The sequence below is a fragment of the Plodia interpunctella genome, chromosome 23, assembly GCF_027563975.2.
Source record: "Plodia interpunctella isolate USDA-ARS_2022_Savannah chromosome 23, ilPloInte3.2, whole genome shotgun sequence".
In the NCBI taxonomy this organism is placed as follows: Eukaryota; Metazoa; Arthropoda; class Insecta; order Lepidoptera; family Pyralidae; genus Plodia; species Plodia interpunctella.
In genome coordinates this window covers 5,701,263-5,719,766 of record NC_071316.1, presented here as the reverse complement: position 1 = coordinate 5,719,766, position 18,504 = coordinate 5,701,263, and the positions used below count along the sequence as shown (strand labels likewise).

At 35.7% G+C, this 18,504-nt stretch overlaps 1 protein-coding gene across 3 annotated transcripts in view; it reads left to right on the top strand.

Annotated features, from left to right (window-relative positions):
• The first annotated feature begins 1,015 nt into the window (after window positions 1-1,015).
• FoxP (Forkhead box P) overlaps window positions 1,016-18,504 on the top strand; it is a 62,735-nt gene continuing 45,246 nt past the window's right edge. Inside the window, exon 1 of one of the 3 annotated variants that reach the window (XM_053762928.2) lies at window positions 1,016-1,768. The gene's annotated coding sequence lies outside the window, so the exon portion shown is untranslated. The remainder of the gene's footprint in view (window positions 1,769-18,504) is intronic. The other 2 variants (XM_053762926.2, XM_053762927.2) reach the window with 2 other exon arrangements.

The following is an 18,504-nucleotide window of genomic DNA, read 5'->3' as shown; positions in this document are numbered from 1 at the left end:
AAAATATATGGAAAAAAACTGTTCAAAATGCAACTTGCTGTTTATAAAGAGCGATCAACATTTTATTTTTAAATGGTGCGGTTGTGGTAAACAACTCGATTCTAATTAATTCGCATAGACAATGAGCATGACGCTGGCTGGCTAGCCGGCACATGGCATAACCTCGCGAAATTAAAAATAAATCGCAGAAACCGATGGCAAAACGAACGTCCAACCAGTTCGCGTTCCACATTCGAAATAATAATTGTATTAAGGAAACATGAGCGCGGCGCATGTGTTTGTTTGTTTGTTTACCAGCCGGTGACGTCATATGTTTATTCTCGCGGGGAGATAGGGGTGACGTGAACTTGCTATGGATTGGTATTTTTTTAATGAAAGAAGAATTTAATTATATTATATTGGTGTATTACAATCAAACCCCTGATTTAATACTTAATAAAAATTTTGAACGAATTAATATATTCCTGAAAAGCCACGTAGGTAAATTAATGTCTTAATTTAAATGATTATTGTCTACTTGGGAAAAGGTAACTTTTAATTTCAAGTGTTAGTAACTTTATTAGGTGTTTGAAGAACACCGAAATACGTTTTAAGTATACATTAAAAATATTATTATATTATGTATACCTACATTTTATATTATATTCATTTATTTTATTTTCGGGGTGCTTACAGCGTAATATAGGGTAAAGTTACCATATGTTTCTATATATAAACATATTGTTTTACATAAATACATAAACAAAATAGTTTAGTAATGTTTATTTCAAGCAATTTAGTGGCCTTTATTAGCTCCCATCTATCTCTATATGACTTGTACATTCGGATTTTCTTTTGTCTCAAAAGAGAAAAAAATGTATTCTGTCACACATGAGTCTGAGCCATTGCATGGTGATTGTAAACTGGTGCCATGCAAGCCGAGTTGCCCCTTGTTTACACACGCACACACAGGCGCGCACGCACACCAGGCCACGCCCGTCGAGCCGCTTATTTAGGTATATTGTTGTTTATTTTATTCGGCGCTATGCTCCGGCACGGGGCGAGCCTTTCGACTCAGTTTTAACGCGCACGTTTTATGAAACGACAACTATGCGTCGAGGACCGCTCGCCGGCGATAATAATTATTCATATCGGAACCGCTTCTAGCGACCGAAATAGCAACGCGGTAAACAAATTCGCATTTTATTGCCAATCCTCTTTGTTGATTATAAATTGATTTTATTTATTTGTTTTTTTACAAGCCGTCCGCATGTCCGTGAGCCGGCGCGAGTTGTCTCCGCGAATCTTAATAGCAGTTAATCATAGTTTATTTTTACCGCGCAACGTGTGTTAATAATTGTGCTGGGGCCACTTGTCGCCGGTTTTTATTTCGCTATCGTGTTTGATAAAATTCGCGAATGCGGAAGTAGTTAGATTTAAAAATAAATGAGTACAAGTTCGATATTTGAAAATGAGACAATAAGTTGGCGTAAAAAGTTAACAATTGGCAAAATTCCTAGGCGCGACGTCCGATTGTAAAGTAAAAAAATGACAGTTCTAATTTTAAAAGGGTGATTACCACGTGATTCTTATCTGGACTTTTTCGAAATTGGAATTCGCGTTTTGGCGGGAACGATTGCCGGAGGTGTTAACGAAGAAGTAGGCTGCACAGAAAGTTTGGAAAAGTGTTGAGTACACATTGGATGTTGGAGAGTGTTTTTTCAACGCGTTTTCGAGGCTAAGCGCTAGTTGTTTGAACAAGTGTGTTTTCTAATGGATTTATTTTGAGGTGAGTTTAAATTTACTTGTGTGTTGGTGTTTGTATTGTTTGCTCTTCGTGTTTTGTGTGCGTGTTCGCGCCGGTGGCGGGAAACCGAATACCTAGCCGGTTCTATGCTGGTGTGGGTGTTCAAACAATGTGTCTGTGTGCATACGCGACTTATTGTCACTTTGTGTATGGGGGAAACTGGAGGGGGGAAGTTACTTGTCATGTATTTAGGCGAAGAAACTTTGATGAGTTGACTTTTTAATTTATATGGTCCTTTTAAGGCATTTACAAGATGGTCGGTACTTTGTACATTTGTCCACGTATTTATGCCGTATTGATTTTACACGTCACGCTATCGAATGTTTTATGTAAACTATGATATGTTTCTCTATTGGAATTATAATATCAACTTAGCAGGAACCACGACATTTTATGACGTTAATAAAATCTATGAAATTATGAATTTTATTGAAATCAATGTTTGGTAAATAAAATAAAAACTGATTTTTATGGAAAATTTACGTTTGAAACTAAAATTATATTTACCGAATTTTTTTCTTATTCCAGTGCTTAAAAAGTATCAGTAAAATATAAGAAAATATAATTTACAAAAATTTCAGATAGGTTTAAAAAATACAAATCCACATTACACAACATAGAGCAATATGTATACTTACAATTATCATTATTAATAATTATCTCATCACATTACCATATAATATAATTTAATTATTTGAGCATGAGTAAAATCTGCACTTAATACTTCTTCCCGTTTCCGGTTTCCGGTCGAGCGTGGCACCTTTATGCGTGCGCGCACGACACGTCTATTTTACTTTTATACCCCTATCGCCTCATTTTAATTTCTTCTAACATTTTAACACATTTTAAAATAAAATAAATAAATATATTAGAACAAATCACACAGATTGAGCTAGCCCCAAAGTAAGTACGAGACTTGTGTTATGGGATACTAACTCAACGATACTATATTTTATAACAAATACATATATAGATAAACATCCAAGACCCGGGCCAATCAGAAAAAGATCATTTTCCATCATGACCCGAACCCGGGACCTCTCGGTTCAGTGGCTAGAACCTTACCACTGCGCCACCGAGGTCGTCAAATTTTGTGTGTGTGAAGTGCAAAAAGTGTTTCAAATTGAAAACCTAAGATTTATTAATCTGTTTCATTTAAAAAGTACTGCATATTGAATGCTCTATTACTAGGTAATTATTCTTAAGTAAGAAAAATCTATTTAAAAGGTACATTTTTTTCCCGAAAAATATCGTCACGTAACTTTTTTCCGCGGCTTCGCCCGCTCATTTCGTGCATTCGCTCAAACATATTATTGGCAATGTCTTTGGTTCTAAGTAACGTATCGCGATGAAACCTATACCAGGTTTTAAGTTAAACCATATGCTGTACAAACCGTATCGGATGCCAGTGCGATGCGGGTAGCGTATCTCTTGAAGTCCGTTGTAAATTAAAGTTTTTTAAAACTACCCCAATTGGAGACTGGGAAATGTAAATAGGGGTGGGTGTAAAAACAAGGGTATGTGGACCCTTTCTTTTTTCCCCGCACATCCTCTCAACGCTATTTTGGTATTTAAGTATGATAAGACTGGGATATGTAAATAATTATTTTTATCTACGAGATTCTCAAAAAAAAGTCTTTTAACTTTCTTGTAACTATCAAAGTTTTGTTTTTATACTGTAACTCTGTCATTATAATAGCTCTCGTTTGCATTCGCGGTTGTGATGCCATAAATCCCACGATTCGCTTTAAAATAATCAGTATCAATGTCGAATATTATTGGCTGTGATTTTACTACCTGCTCGATGGGTGATACTTTATGGAAATGCATGGCAACATACAAAATTAAAATTTGTCAAAATTAAAAATACTTACACACTAATCATATCATCTCGCCTATTTGACATCATATCAAAAATACAATCAATAGAATACTAGTTTTTTTTTTAAGTATAGAAATAAATATTAACAACTACCTAGATGTTGCCCGGGGCTTCGCTCCTGTGGGAATTTTGAGATAAAATAAAGCCTATAGCAATTTTGGATAATGTACCTTTCTAATGGTGAAAGAATTTTTGAAAATTGGTTCGGTAGTTTCCGAGATTACCCCCCTCAAACATACAAAACTCACAAACGCTTACCTCTTTATAATAATATTATAGATAATAAATAATAGATTTAATTCCTATTAAAAACAGGGCTAGGTTATAATTATTGTATCTAAAACCTACTTACAGAATAACAGGATAAAATAAATTAATTAAATTGACCGTTATCACCGAAAAATTGTTTCGTATGCAAACATCATCGGTCGTTGTTTTGAATTTATATTTTTAAACAAGTTCATTTATTTGACAAATTAAAAAACCCCCGACTTCTAATATTCATTTCGCTACAACTTTTGAACGGCTTAACCGATTTTGATCAAACATATCTAAGAACCACTAACATACACACTTAGCGAACTCAAACTTATAACACCCCTCTTTTTGCGTGGGGGGTTAAATACGCACATTAGCCCGAAGTATATAAACCTTCGGGAATAAATTGTCTAAATATCAGTAGAAACTGCATCAAAATCCGTTGCGTGGTTTAAAAGAAGACCCACTAGGTCCCACGGGAAACGGATTTTTACTCACATACGAAGTTATGGGCAAAAGCTAGTACATATAATATAATTTCTGTGTGACACTTTGAACCCGCGACTACAGAATAAGGAGAGTTATACATTTAACGTGTCTCTTTGTGGCATCGTAACAGCCAAACGGCTGAACCGATTTTGATCTAGTTTTGTTTATTTGAAAGAGTATTTAATGGAGAATGTTCCTAGTTATGTTGTCATAATGTTTGTTCATCCGTTTATAAACCGTCAGCTCCTTTTTGAGGGATGAGATGATGCCAGCAACTTCGAGGGCAGGACATGTTTTACCTTTGAACAATGACAAGATTTTTTTTTATATCACTGCCAGCCATAATCGATCTGATAATATAATCGCGACATTTATTGATCAATGTACTGGAAGTATTATATAATCTGTGATCAAAGTATGTAAGTATTATTTTATTCGATATTTATATTACAACTCCCTCCATTTATGCAACAAAAGTATGACAAGTCGAAATTATTGATTTTAATCTTTAATGAAGTCACTCGCTGAATATTATTTAGTAAGTAAAGTTATGATTCATCGAATTCATAAATTCACTAATCATACTTATAATACCTAGCTTCGCCCCGGGGCTTCGCTCCCGTGGGCATTTCGGGATAAAAATTACCCTATGTGTTATTCCAGGTTATAACCTGGACGGGTAGAATATATTCTACACGTGTACCAAATTTCATGCCAATCCGTCCAGTAGATTTTGCGTGAAAGAGTAACGAAAATACACATACATCCTCACAGACTTTCGCATTTATAATACTAGTTGTTCGCGGCGAACTTGGAAGTTAGAACTTAGAACCTTGCGTACACAATATTTTTTTACAAAATTTTGAATATTTCAAAAACTACATAACCAACTTAATAAAACGACCCAACGAACTTAATAAAATTATGATAATAAAATTCTATTCTTAATAAAATTCTAATCTTAATACAATTCTATTGACAGATCCTACATACCTTTCAAATTTTATGAAAATCAGACCAACGGTTCGAAAGTTATCGCGTTACAAACACACTTTAATTGTAGATCTCGCTCGTTTCGCGCGCTCGGTAAATTAATAGGACTAACTAAATTTAAATAGTAAATTTAAGTAATTTAAGGCTTTTTATCCCTCAGTCTCGAGTAATACCGCTATATGAACCTAGAAAAGAAGGTAGCCTTGTCAAAAAAAGACCCTTGATCTTCTCTTTCAACTCATCTTTTGAAAAAGTCATCAATTTTCCGAGGAACACTAGTGTAATTGGATGCTATTTCACAACCGCTGTTCTATAAACAAAACCGCCCGAGCAAACAGACGAGCACACAATAACCGGTCAAGATGCTAACATTAATGTAGAACTGGCTCTGTGGTTCCGTAGATTAATTAATAATCTATTTATTGTTGGTCCCTGTTTGTATATGCAGTCGTTAAAATCCGCCATTCCGCAATGGGCCGCGTGGTGGGTCATGGCCCATACTCCTTATCCATCCATAAGGAAGGCCAGTGCCCCAGCAGTGGGGACGTTTAAATGGCTGATGATGATGATACTTACGATGTATATGCGATTACTTGCGTCTAGACGTGGTATGTAATGGTATCACTGAAAATCAGCATCGTGGCACTTCGAGATGGCACAAGCTGAGCCATTTTGTAGCATATTTTAATGTACCACCTTTGTAATATTAAAATTTTGTTTTATCATTTTCTATAATGTATATTTGTATGCTATAAATAAATTAAAAAAAATATATTTCTATTCTACTTCTAAGTCATGTCAGATGCTTTTAAATTAGTTGAATAAAATCTGTGTGTTAGTAATTAACACAACCAAAGAGAAGGAAAAGTAATCTTTGTAATTGAAAATACGGGTCACTCAGGTGTCGTCATTATCGACATAAAACTTGACCATAGTTTCAGTCTAACATGTAGTAGAATTATTACATTTGAAATTATATTCGAGAATCATTTCACACATGAGTGAATATTAATAATCTTTATAATAAATCTTTAAATAGATTTTAAAAAATGGTAATTAGTTCCTAGTTCAATATTGATGAAATTTACAATTAACAAAATTTATCACATATGCATGTGTAACGTCTGGCTATGCCGCTCTCGCCTGGCAGGCCCCTCCTGCCAACTGAAAAATTGCTGGCTTGATGTCGTCAAGGATGATATGGTCTAACAACTGGGGATGCCGACGACCGTGCGATGTGGAGACGAAAAAGTAGGAAAGCGGATTCTGGACTTCGACGCATATCCTTCAAGCTATTGAAGCTTGATGAATATGCTGAGAAGAAAGAGAAAATATAACTCGACTATGAGTAATCTAATGATAATGTAATGTCTAAGGTTCGTTGTACTTACAGAACCCTAAAACAAACACGGACCATCCAGTTCGAGGACCATATACATTGTCCAAACAAAACTCTTTTAGACAACTTAGCAACAAATATACAATTTTCTACCTCCACACACATATATATGTTTGTGTGCGTTACGTAGGCGTATGCGATAACCACTATCGGGTCGGGCCTTGCAAAAATACACAATAAACACGATTGCAGTATGCGCAAAAATGTCAGATTATTACAGGTGTATCCAATAAAAAAATAATAATAGATTTTCAAATAAGTACAATAGTGCTTTTTGCACAAATTAATTAAGTACATAGTGTACATATGGACAAAGTATACCACAAAATATAACATAACTGGAGGTCGTCTGCCCCGGCTTCGCTCGGGTAAAACCATAGTAAAAGTAGCCTGTGTTACTCCTGAAAGTTTCGTCTATCTCTATGCCAAATTTCATCAACATCGGTCCAGTAGTTTTTGAGTTTAGTCATTACAAACAAAAAACAAACCTTTTCTCTTTATAATATTAGTACGGATGTAACAGATACATTGTGCAAAAATAAATATATTGGGACAAATCACACAGATTGAGCTAACCCCAAAGTAAGTTCGAGACTTGTGTTATGGGATACTAACTCAACGATACTATATTTTATAACAAATACATATATAGACAAACATCCAAGACCCGGGCCAATCAGAAAAAGATCATTTTTGCATCATGACCCGACCGGGGATCGAACCCGGGACCTCTCGGTTCAGTGGCAAGAACTTTACCACTGCGACACCGAGGTCGTGGCAGCCTTATCTCTGAGATCAATTTCTTCCATACACCCATTTGAGACTAATACAAAATCTATGTGAATCTGCACCACAAATCTAAAATGTGAATGTGTGTTTGTTTGTTCATCTTTCACGTCGGAGCATTGGATTGACGTGATCTTTGAGTTGGAGAGCTGCGCATTGTTATACACTACCTTTTGCTGCCAGCGATGCCGCGCGCAATATTTAGACTAACAAGTTTATTTGTTAGACAAATTAAAAATCCCCGGCTTTTAATATAAATTTCGCTACAACTTTGAACCGATTTTGATCAAACATATCTAAGAACCACCGCATAAAAATTAGCTATCATATAAAAAACAGCATCCGAATCGGTTCACCTGTTGATAAGCTACGGTGCCACGTACACAGACAAAAAGACAGACACACTTAGCGGTCAAACTTATAACACCCCTTTTAGCGTCGGGCGTTAAAAATATAGCAAAATGTTTATATAATGGATTTTTTGTCTTTTCCCACTTAAGAAACCTTGCCTAAAGACTGGTAAGTATAAGCAAAAAATATTTATAGATTACAATATTTAGTTATGTAAATAAATGCATGTGAATAGAATTTTATGATTTTAATAAAGCAGATATATACACAAAACCTGTTTACTTAAAGGTTACCGATTGTAATTATTTCATTAAAATGTTTTGATTTGAAATGAGAAAAAAAAAATGTATTAAAAAATAAAAATATGTATGTAACCGTGCGGTGAAACTATATTTTTAACCAACTAGGTAAAAATCTCAAAATGAATTTTGCGTAAACCTAATTAATACATCCTAAAATACTTAGATCAAACAAGTTTTGCCTGGGCTTAGAACGCTCTTACTAAAATAGGATGAAACAATTTGGCCTAGGATAAACTAATTTCACCAGAAATCTAGATTGCCGCCGGCAACGGTATTTAACATGATGCCAACGACCGTGCGAAGTGGAGACGCAAAACTGGGAAAGTGGACCCTTTGCTCCGACGCTTAACTGCTGGGGAAGTAACCGAGAAAACGCTCAAATGAAAGAGGTTTTTAACAGGCTGGCAAGAAACGCCCTTATGATGCCTGTTGATGTCCATTAAAAAATTATGTATTTTTTTTGTTTTGTTAATGTGTTTCGAATTTTTGTTGTGACAATGAAAATGTTGATGACTCTGAGGCGTCACAGAATGTGAGGGCTGAGAATCAGCGCTGGTAATTTTTTCAGCGTATAAGATACCTATTGAAAGCACAGTCAAGTTTTATTTTTGCTCAGTAAAATATTTGTTGGGTGTGTGTATAACCATAAAGCATATTTATATATATTCTAAAAAGTTTAAATAAATATTTAATTCTGCTTTATCTGCAAACCTAGCGCATACTAGCTAGCGAGTACGAAATTGCGCCTTCCTACTGATAAAACAAAACAACCTAAATAATATACGACCTCGAAATCTAATAAATGACTATCTGTTTCCGACCTGCTTACGCCTAAACGAATCTAGCACATTATAATTTTTCACACTATCTGCTTTGCCATGTGTAGATTTGAACTTTGCCCGGGACTTCGAACGCGTGAAAGAAAATTCTACCTAATACCGAAAATCGTTGTGCGTTAAAAAAGTTTAATAGATATACTCATTTCTCGTCTTAGTTTTCTCCTGGTTGTTTCTTTGCCGCTAAGCGTCGGAGCCCAGGATCCGCTTCCTTACGTTGGCATCCTTAGTAATAAAACCATTAGCAATTATATCCTATTTGGAATACAAACAATAAAAAATTATACATACTAAATGTATTAAAAAAATGGTAAGCCCTTCTGGCATGATAGGGACCAACACTGTTTGAATGAGTTTCTGACGGCATTTCTTCTCAGCAGTGGTCGTTCCGAAATGTTAGTAGTCTGTAGCTTTGGTAAACATAATTTAATTTAAAATATGACGTGAAAAAGTACCTGCGAAGGCCTAAATTTCTGAGTAAACGATTTGATTTTGATTTTTTGACAAGCAAGATATAATTGTTCGGCTGTTCGGTGAAATAAATTTCGGGAATTATGTCTCTACTATTAATTTTTTCCACAAGTTTTATTGTCGTCAGTGAGATCTTGTGGTATTTAACGCCTAGTTAAAACATCCGTGCTGTAAACCGTTGAGGAGTTCCCTCGTCGGGAGCCGATCCTGAGTGCACCGTCAGGTCATGCTCATCATAATATGGAATTGCATAGAATGGATATGCATTGTTATGGAAACTGAAGCGACGTGGGAAATTTAAACTCTGTAGGAAGCAGGAGAAATGTAACTTGCAAGGTTTGATAACAGACAGACAAACATCGGGACAGGTGAAACTAAATATAAGCTTCTAAAAATGTAGTCTGGGGTAATTTAAATAAATATATTAGGACAAATCACACAGATAGAGCTAGCCCCAAAGTAAGTTCGAGACTTGTGTTATGGGATACTAACTCAACGATACTATATTTTATAACAAATACATATATAGATAAACATCCAAGACCCGGGCCAATCGGAAAAAGATCATTTTCCATCATGACCCGACCGGGGGATCGAACCCGGGACCTCTCGGGTCAGGGGCAAGCACTTTACCACTCCGCCACCGAGGTCGTCAATTTGGGGTGATTGATAAAGATTACTGTTCAAGATGCGCTGTATTCGAGCAATAATTAATAGTTTAATCTAAAGAGTATCAATAGTTGTAAAGTTTGTTTTTGTGTAGTATTTTGTGTAGTATTCACACTTCCGTCGCTTTATATAATTTAAAAGTACTCCGAGTTAATATCAATGCCACTGAACTTCATAATGAGTTATGTCTGTTGTATGTACCTAATAGTAGCCTTTTACAACGCAATTGTCAACCACGAAAACTGTTCGCAACACTTCATACACGTACTGTATCCCATGCACAGTCTCCGCTGTGCCGCATGCCCGCGGATCTCAACGCGTTCCTGAACCAGGAACCTGAGTGTTATGTGTTCGTGGATGGATGGAAGACGCTTGTCAGGAATTGTTTGCAGTTATGTGAGATTGACGAATGTGAATCAACGTGTTTAGGATGATAATATTGTGTTAGCGGGAATGAGGAAATTGAACTAAAGATGAGAAAAAATGCTAATTTGTCTTACGAGTAAAATCACGCGGGCGAAGCCGCGGGCAAAAGCTAGTTTATAATAAAATTCCTATAGAATATAAAGAACTAAACTTGAATTTGTTTATGAAAAAATTAAATTGTTTTATAATTGGCAAGTGTTATATTATAAAATTTAATAATTGTTTGACGGATAAAGTTTAATTTTATAGACATTTCAATTCAGAAGCATTCGTGTTTATCGTATTTAAATTGTTTTTTTTTGTTACTATGTATAGCTGTCATTGTAACTATAATTTGCACTCCATTCTATGGTATGTCATGTTGAGTGAAGTGTTTTAAGATTTTATTTGTCAATTTACACGTGTTTTTGCAAATAAAACTATTTTTTTATCGCCCTTTAGTAGATACTTTTTCTTTTTTTATTCGCTTTAACTGCTGCATCTTCAGTTGTCAGACCAATGTCTTGTGACTGACCTATAGATGTGATTCGTCATGTCCACGATTCTGAACAACTTTTAGTATGGGAATAACTCGGAAATCGCGGAAAAAAAATCAGCTGTTCTTGTTGTGGAAAATATCCATACATTTTCCACAATCAGCTGATCCATATCTGTTGATGTTTTTCGATTGCTTCCATACGAAGAGTTGTTCAGTACCGTAGAGTGAGCATGTAGATAAAATAATGACAATGTATAGGAAATCATCCTGTATAAAACTTATTAAATGATACAGATACGATACATTACGGGGTAGACAAAATCAAAAGTGGCGGTGTGACCACGTGAGAATATTTACGTCAATCTTGATAGGTAAGAAAAACAATACTGTGTTTACATAAAATGTACACGATAAGGGAACTATGGCGCCAGCTTTCTATAAAAAAGGCAAGTGCGAGTCGGCTTTGAGTGTTGAAGGGTTCCGTGCAACGGTCAATTCACAGATTAAAAAATGAACATGAAAATGAACCTTACAGAAAAAAGTGGATTACCTACTCAGGTACAGTTAAAATATCTTGTCTTAATCCCTTACGGGGTAGACAGAGCCAAGACCCATTAGATTCAAGGGATAGAGGGTAGGATTACTCAGATCAAGACGTAAAACTGAAAGTTTTCTCCAAACCGCAAAAGAACGAAGTGACTACATATAGTGTGCAATACATATATTTTACCCGCCTTATTAATAAACATTTAATTATCTGATTAGGCTTGGAGTAGTATATCTTTGTTTTGTCCCTCTCTCTCTTTTCAGCATTTGACATTGAAAGAACGAGACAATACAAAGAATAACTATTCCGTGGCTAATCAGAGAATAAGGTTTTTATTAATAAGGGGGTACACGTCTATAATAATTCTACTAAATATTTAGAAAAATTTGTGGTGTATGTTTGTTACTCCTTCACGCAAAATCTACTGAACGGATTGTTATGAAATTTGGTACACGGGTAGAATCTTACCTGGAAAAACACATAGGGTACTTTTTATCCCGAAATTCCCGCGGGGGCGTAGCCTCGGGGCGCAACTAGTAACTTATCTTGTTCAATGAAATTAATTTCACAAATAAATGGATACGCCATCTGTCCGAGTTCGGCGATAGTGTGGAGCTACGTTACAGACAGACACACAGAATGCTTACATCAAACTTGTAAGACCCCTCTATTTTAGTTGGGGGTTAAAAAAGTGGTTACCACGTCACTTTTCCGCAAATAGGTGTTTATCAGTATATTGTTTGTTTTACGTTGTCACGCTTGCTCTTATCATATAAACATTATGTAAACAATATTGTTTTTTTTTCATACGTAGCCATATATGTATATAACATATTGATAAGGATTTGATAAGCGCCATCTACTTTCGACAAAAATTAATACATAATTAATTTACATACATTTTATCACGTCTGTTTCCCATTGGGGTAGGCAAAAACTTGGGACTTTCACTTGTCACGATCCTGGCAATACTCACTCTCTTCTTAATACATACCTCTTTCTCTGTCTTCCTTCATCAACCAGCGCCTCGTCCCGGCTTCGCTCGGCTAAAAATATAATCTTTGAAATACTCGTAATAGTTTTATTGTATGGGGGAGTAAATATACACATGTATGCAAAATTTCAAGATTGGTTGAGTACACAAAGCGAGAAGAGGTAACTTAAACGTAAAAAAACTTATTTTCGCATAAGGATATAGTTAAAATGGGAAATTAGGTTTGTTAATTAAAATGTATTAAATGTATTAGGACAAACCACACAGATTGAGCTAGCCCCAAAGTAAGTTCGAGACTTGTGTTATGGGATACTAACTCAACGATACTATATTTTATAACAAATACATATATAGATAAACATCCAAGACCCGGACCAATCAGAAAAAGATCATTTTCCATCATGACCCGACCGGGGATCGAACCCGGGACCTCTCGGTTCAGAGGCAAGCACTTTACCACTGCGCCACCGAGGTCGTCAATTACTTATATTATCTTCTTAAATTTTTGCATAAATGTAGTTTAAAGCTCGGTGAAAGACATAGGTTACCTTTCATACCGGAAAAATAAACGTTCCCGTGGGAAATTCACGCGTGCGAAACCGCAACCATTAGCTAGTAACAAATAACTAATAGCAAATTAAACTGATCGAGTTAAAACACGCACAAAGTATGTACACTTACTTGCAATCGGATTGCGTAATTTTGTTTGTTACTAGAACAATGATGGGAATTATTTCCTGCCACAAGAGTTTGATACCAATTTCTAGTTTACTTAGCTTGGTTAATCAATGTACACTGTACTAAAGGTGTAAAAGCGCGACCGAGCAAAGTAGACGATTTTAATGAGTATTTACTTATGGCCGTATAACACTTTTCTAACAACAAAAGGCATGTGAATAAAGGTTAGGTAATATGGAAATGTTGTTTATCTGTAATCTCACTGGTTGAAACTAAAGAAAACTGGTTTTTTCTTTCTTAAATCTCATTGGAAATGACGATTTTGTCTACTCAAGTTTCCTTAATCCTCAGGTTATATTGGGAGCTGTGACGTATTTCGCGTAAACAATCATGTATTATATGAATATTTGGCTATGCTTTTACAAACAGTTGCTTGCCTGACGTCAACCCACTTAGGGGATGCTATTAGCTGTTAAGTATCGTCCTATTCTAGGGCGGGATCAAACTCAAATTAAACTATGTAGGGTGTTACAAAATACATTCTATATACATTATTAGCGGCCCGTCCCGGCTTCGCTCGCGTAAAACCATAATAAATTGTATACCTAACTAAACGTTCCTTTTTAATCACTCTATCTATCGGTGAAAACTGTACATCTTTCTAAGATTAGTATGAAAAGTATGGACAGTTAACTTCAGTCGACATCACCTTTTTTTTTTTACTTCAATATCTTCATAGCCGTATTCCTCATGGCTGAGGGTCGTGGTCATTACGTGGAATGAAACACACACAACAACCTTCTTGGCATAATTAATGGAGTGGTTTTTGCCATTGCCTTCTCCATTTCACACACAAGTTAATAATAATCAACCAGTGTGCAGGTTTCCTCACGACGTTTTCCTTCACCGGAAGCAAGTAGTGGTCGATGAAAACTACTATACATGAGTCAGATAATAAAAAAATATGATTTTGAATTCGACCTTTGTCCATATTACGGTAAGTATCCATGAGCGTGCGTTTATCTAAACCACTTGTCCGATTTTGATGAAATTTGGTATGCATGTAGTTAAAGACCAGACAGAAAGCTAGAGATACAAACTTTCGCATTTATAATATTATATAAGGTACGGTGGTTTAGTTCATACTATACCGTCTTTACTGCACTTTGTAATGTGTACTTAAATAAATGAAATAGTATGAATGTTAATAATATATATCACCAGCATTGATGTATATTATCCTAAAGTTAGTAAAGAATTTTAACTGTGAATAAATAAATAAATAAATAATAAATATATTAGGACAAATCACACTGATTGAGCTAGCTCCAAAGTAATTTGGGTAAGTGTTATGGGATACTAACTCAACGATACTATATTTTATAACAAATACATATATAGATAAACATACAAGACCCGGGCCAATCAGAAAAAGATCATTTTCCATCATGACCCGACCGGGGATCGAACCCGGGACCTCTCGGTTCAGTGGCAAGAACCTTACCACTGCGCCACTAAGGTCGTCAAATAATAGACTCATAGTATCCATAAAGGCTCGATATATGCTTAGTTCAAATGGTGTGCAAATGTTTGCAGTATTTATTAGCTTTTTTCTGATATGCCGGCACCGCAATGTCGTCCAACAGAACCAAACTCCTCGGTGACTCCTCCAAACTGACGACCTCGGTGGCGCAGTGGTAAGATTCTTGCCACTGAACCGAGAGGTCCCGGGTTCGATCCCCGGTCGGGTCATGATGGAAAATGATCTTTTACTGATTGGCCCGGGTCTTGGATGTTTATCTATATATGTATTTGTTATAAAATATAGTATCGTTGAGTTAGTATCCCATAACACAAGTCTCGAACTTACTTTGGGGCTAGCTCAATCTGTGTGATTTGTCCTAATATATTTATTTATTTTATTTATTTATTAAACTTTGAGGGATTCGGTGTACACCGTTGGTTATTCATTGCGATAAATAAAAGCACTGATACTAACTACGCAATGTTCACGCATTCGCGTCGGCGTGTGTCAGAGTTCGGTGACAGTGTGGAGCTGGCGTTCAATTGTCGTTTAAGTTCCATATCTTCCAGTTACTGTCTACATCTTCCACGACATAATACTAATTTATTTACTAAAATATAAACTAAATCAAATTCAAATCATTTCAGAAATTTTTTATACAAATTGCATTACATTGCATTTTTTTTAAATAACGAAATTAGGCGGTAATAGAGACGAATTTGCATTATTTTTTTGAAATTGGTAGGTTGATCAATGTGCTGATGGCAGTGAATATCAGTTTTGCACGTGGTACAGCCCGCGTGAATTTCTCCAAATAAATTATAATCAAAATAAATTGTTACCCATTCTTTCATCCTTTATTCTGCCGGACGTGCAGAGACTTTGTTATATTCGTTTCACCACTTTTCTTTTCCTCAAATACGAGCAGACTCCCGTTCCGTTTCCCGTCACGTGTTCTGTCCCGTTTCCCGCATCGTGATCCGTTTTCCATAACTAATATTTTTTTATCTAATAAACAACTAAAAATTCCTATGTCGCTCTTTAAAAACTTCCACTCTTTCTCTTGACATTCAATTACGGGATAGAAGTGCTGTGTTGTGACGAAGTGTTGTCAGTTTTGACATCTCAATCACTGATCAGAGTAGGTACTTAATATAAAGCTAGCTCTTGATTGACTTTTGTGATTTAATCGATATAAACTATCTTAGGTTCACGTCTATCACGACCACGAATTTACAGTATTGTGAAAATAAAAAAAATATTGCTGTACACTTTTTCATGATCAGGCCAAAATATTTCAATTGAACAGACAGAATTTATTACCGACTCGAGTCGTGCAAACAACAATATTTTGTGTACCGTCCTCTACAAAGCCGGCTGTGAAAACATCAGACACGCACACATACATACACACACACAAAACAAACCAGGAAACGTCTAGCGAAAAACAAACAAGGGTCTTTTGTATTGTGTAAACAATTGGCTGGCCGTATGCAACAGGCGTGACGTGTCTCGAAAAAAAAATATATAGTACAGGTTATGCTTCACAGATGGTGATGTTGTAGCGCTTTTTAATTCGACAGTGATTTAGTTCGAGTGCGAAACAAGAGATGGCGTTAATCGTAAACAAAACATGTGCAAGTGCAAAATGTTTTATCGTTTTGCAAAACAAACAGGCCTGATTGTAATGCATAAATAAATGTAATCATTTCCATCAACACGTTTGATAAGAAAGGAACGGTGTTAAGTAAACAATGATTGCTTTGTGATTTGTTTGTTTCGCCTAGAAACCTGCATTTAGGTATTTTTGTTTAATGATAACAGTATCATCTCTCGCTCAAAAAAAAAAACGGATTATTATACAATTGGTATACGAGTAGAATATAACCTGGAATAACGAAGCCCTGGGAGGTAGCTAGTATTAGTATTGTAAATGCGAAAGTTTCCGACGACGTAAGTCAGGTATGTTTCTCTTTTATGTAAAATTTACCCACATAATTTAATATGTAAAGATTAGTAAATTATTATTAGGCACGTTCAATCACGTTAATAATTATGTAGCTCAGCAAATTGATACCGCAACATGTGTGTATTCACATGACCCGACAGCTGTGTTGTAATAAACATCGCATGTGAAATTGTAAACAATTGTTTGTGCTATGAAAATAAATGGAAAGGTGCTCTAAATGGAGCAGCTAGCAGCTTATTCGAAGAGGTGCGCTAAACAGAATTTTCTTTTCTGCTACCAAACTAGCATGTGGCCGAATGGATGGGAAGTGGATACCGTAGCATTTATTTAGTATACAATTTTTTCGTGTACCAATATTCATTGAAATTCGTCTTGTAATTTTTGCTTGGGTTGCAACAGGCTGCCCTCGATAGAGATTTGCGGAAGGCTTTTGCCCAACACTGGGACACTTCAACAGACTAGATAAAAAATAGTTACAAACATTGTCACGTATTTACAATATTCTGACAAATATGACAAATTCTGCGAAAGTGACGTTTTGCGAAAGTGACGTTTTGCGAAAGTGACGTTTTGCGAAAGTGACGTTTTGCGAAAGTGACGTTTTGCGAAAGAGACGTTTTGCGAAAGTGACGTTTTGCGAAAGTGACGTTTTGCGAAAGTGACGTTTTGCGAAAGTGACGTTTTGGGAAAGTTACGTTTTGCGAAAGTGACGTTTTGCAAAAGTGACGTTTTGCGAAAGTGACGTTTTGCGAAAGTTACGTTTTGCGAAAGTGACGTTTTGCGAAAGTGACGTTTTGCGAAAGTGACGTTTTGCGAAAGTGACGTTTTGCGCAAGTGACATTATACGAAAATGGCGTTTTTGCTAAAATGACTTTCTGCGAAAGTGACCATTTTTTCGTGATGACATTTTGCGAAGTGACGTTCTACGTTAAAACCATAGATAAAAGAAATAAGTACAATTCATTTGATCATGGTTAAAAAACTCTATATTTATCACCCTCTTCAGGCATGTTCTCCGGTTATGGGGGCTAATAATATCTCCAAAGACGATTTAGCAGGATATTCAGTTAAATAAACATTAACAACTATTTCGGCTCAGTGCTTTCTAATACTGCAAGTGTTACAAATCAAAATAAAATTTAAAACATCAAAACTTCCAAGCGAAAGATAACCTAATTTTAATTAGCACAAAACATATATTCGCAATTAACACTATTAGATTTGTAATGCACTATATTAGTCATAGGAAAAAATTGCTTGCCATTGTGTTTTACAAATAAAATCTATTGTTTATATAGACGAAATTCAACATGCCAGCTTGGGTCATTGGACGATTGGGACCGCAAGAAATTGGGACCGCGGTCCTAGTTGGCCAAGCACTATAAGAATGAATTTGTGAATTAATGAATGAATTTTGGAATTAGTACCAACATAATAAACTGTTGAGATGAAACCAAAGTAATAGTACTAGATAGATAAAAATTTAAAGAAGATATAATTTTATTATATATATATGGCAATTGGGATTACAAGACATTGGGGCCGCGGACGCAGTCTCCCAAGCACTATTTTTAATGGGTTTACTTGGAGTATCAATCGGGTAACCCGCCAGCTTTAGCATACCAGTCAATGAGGAAATTGTCTTCATTTGTGAATGATTTAGAC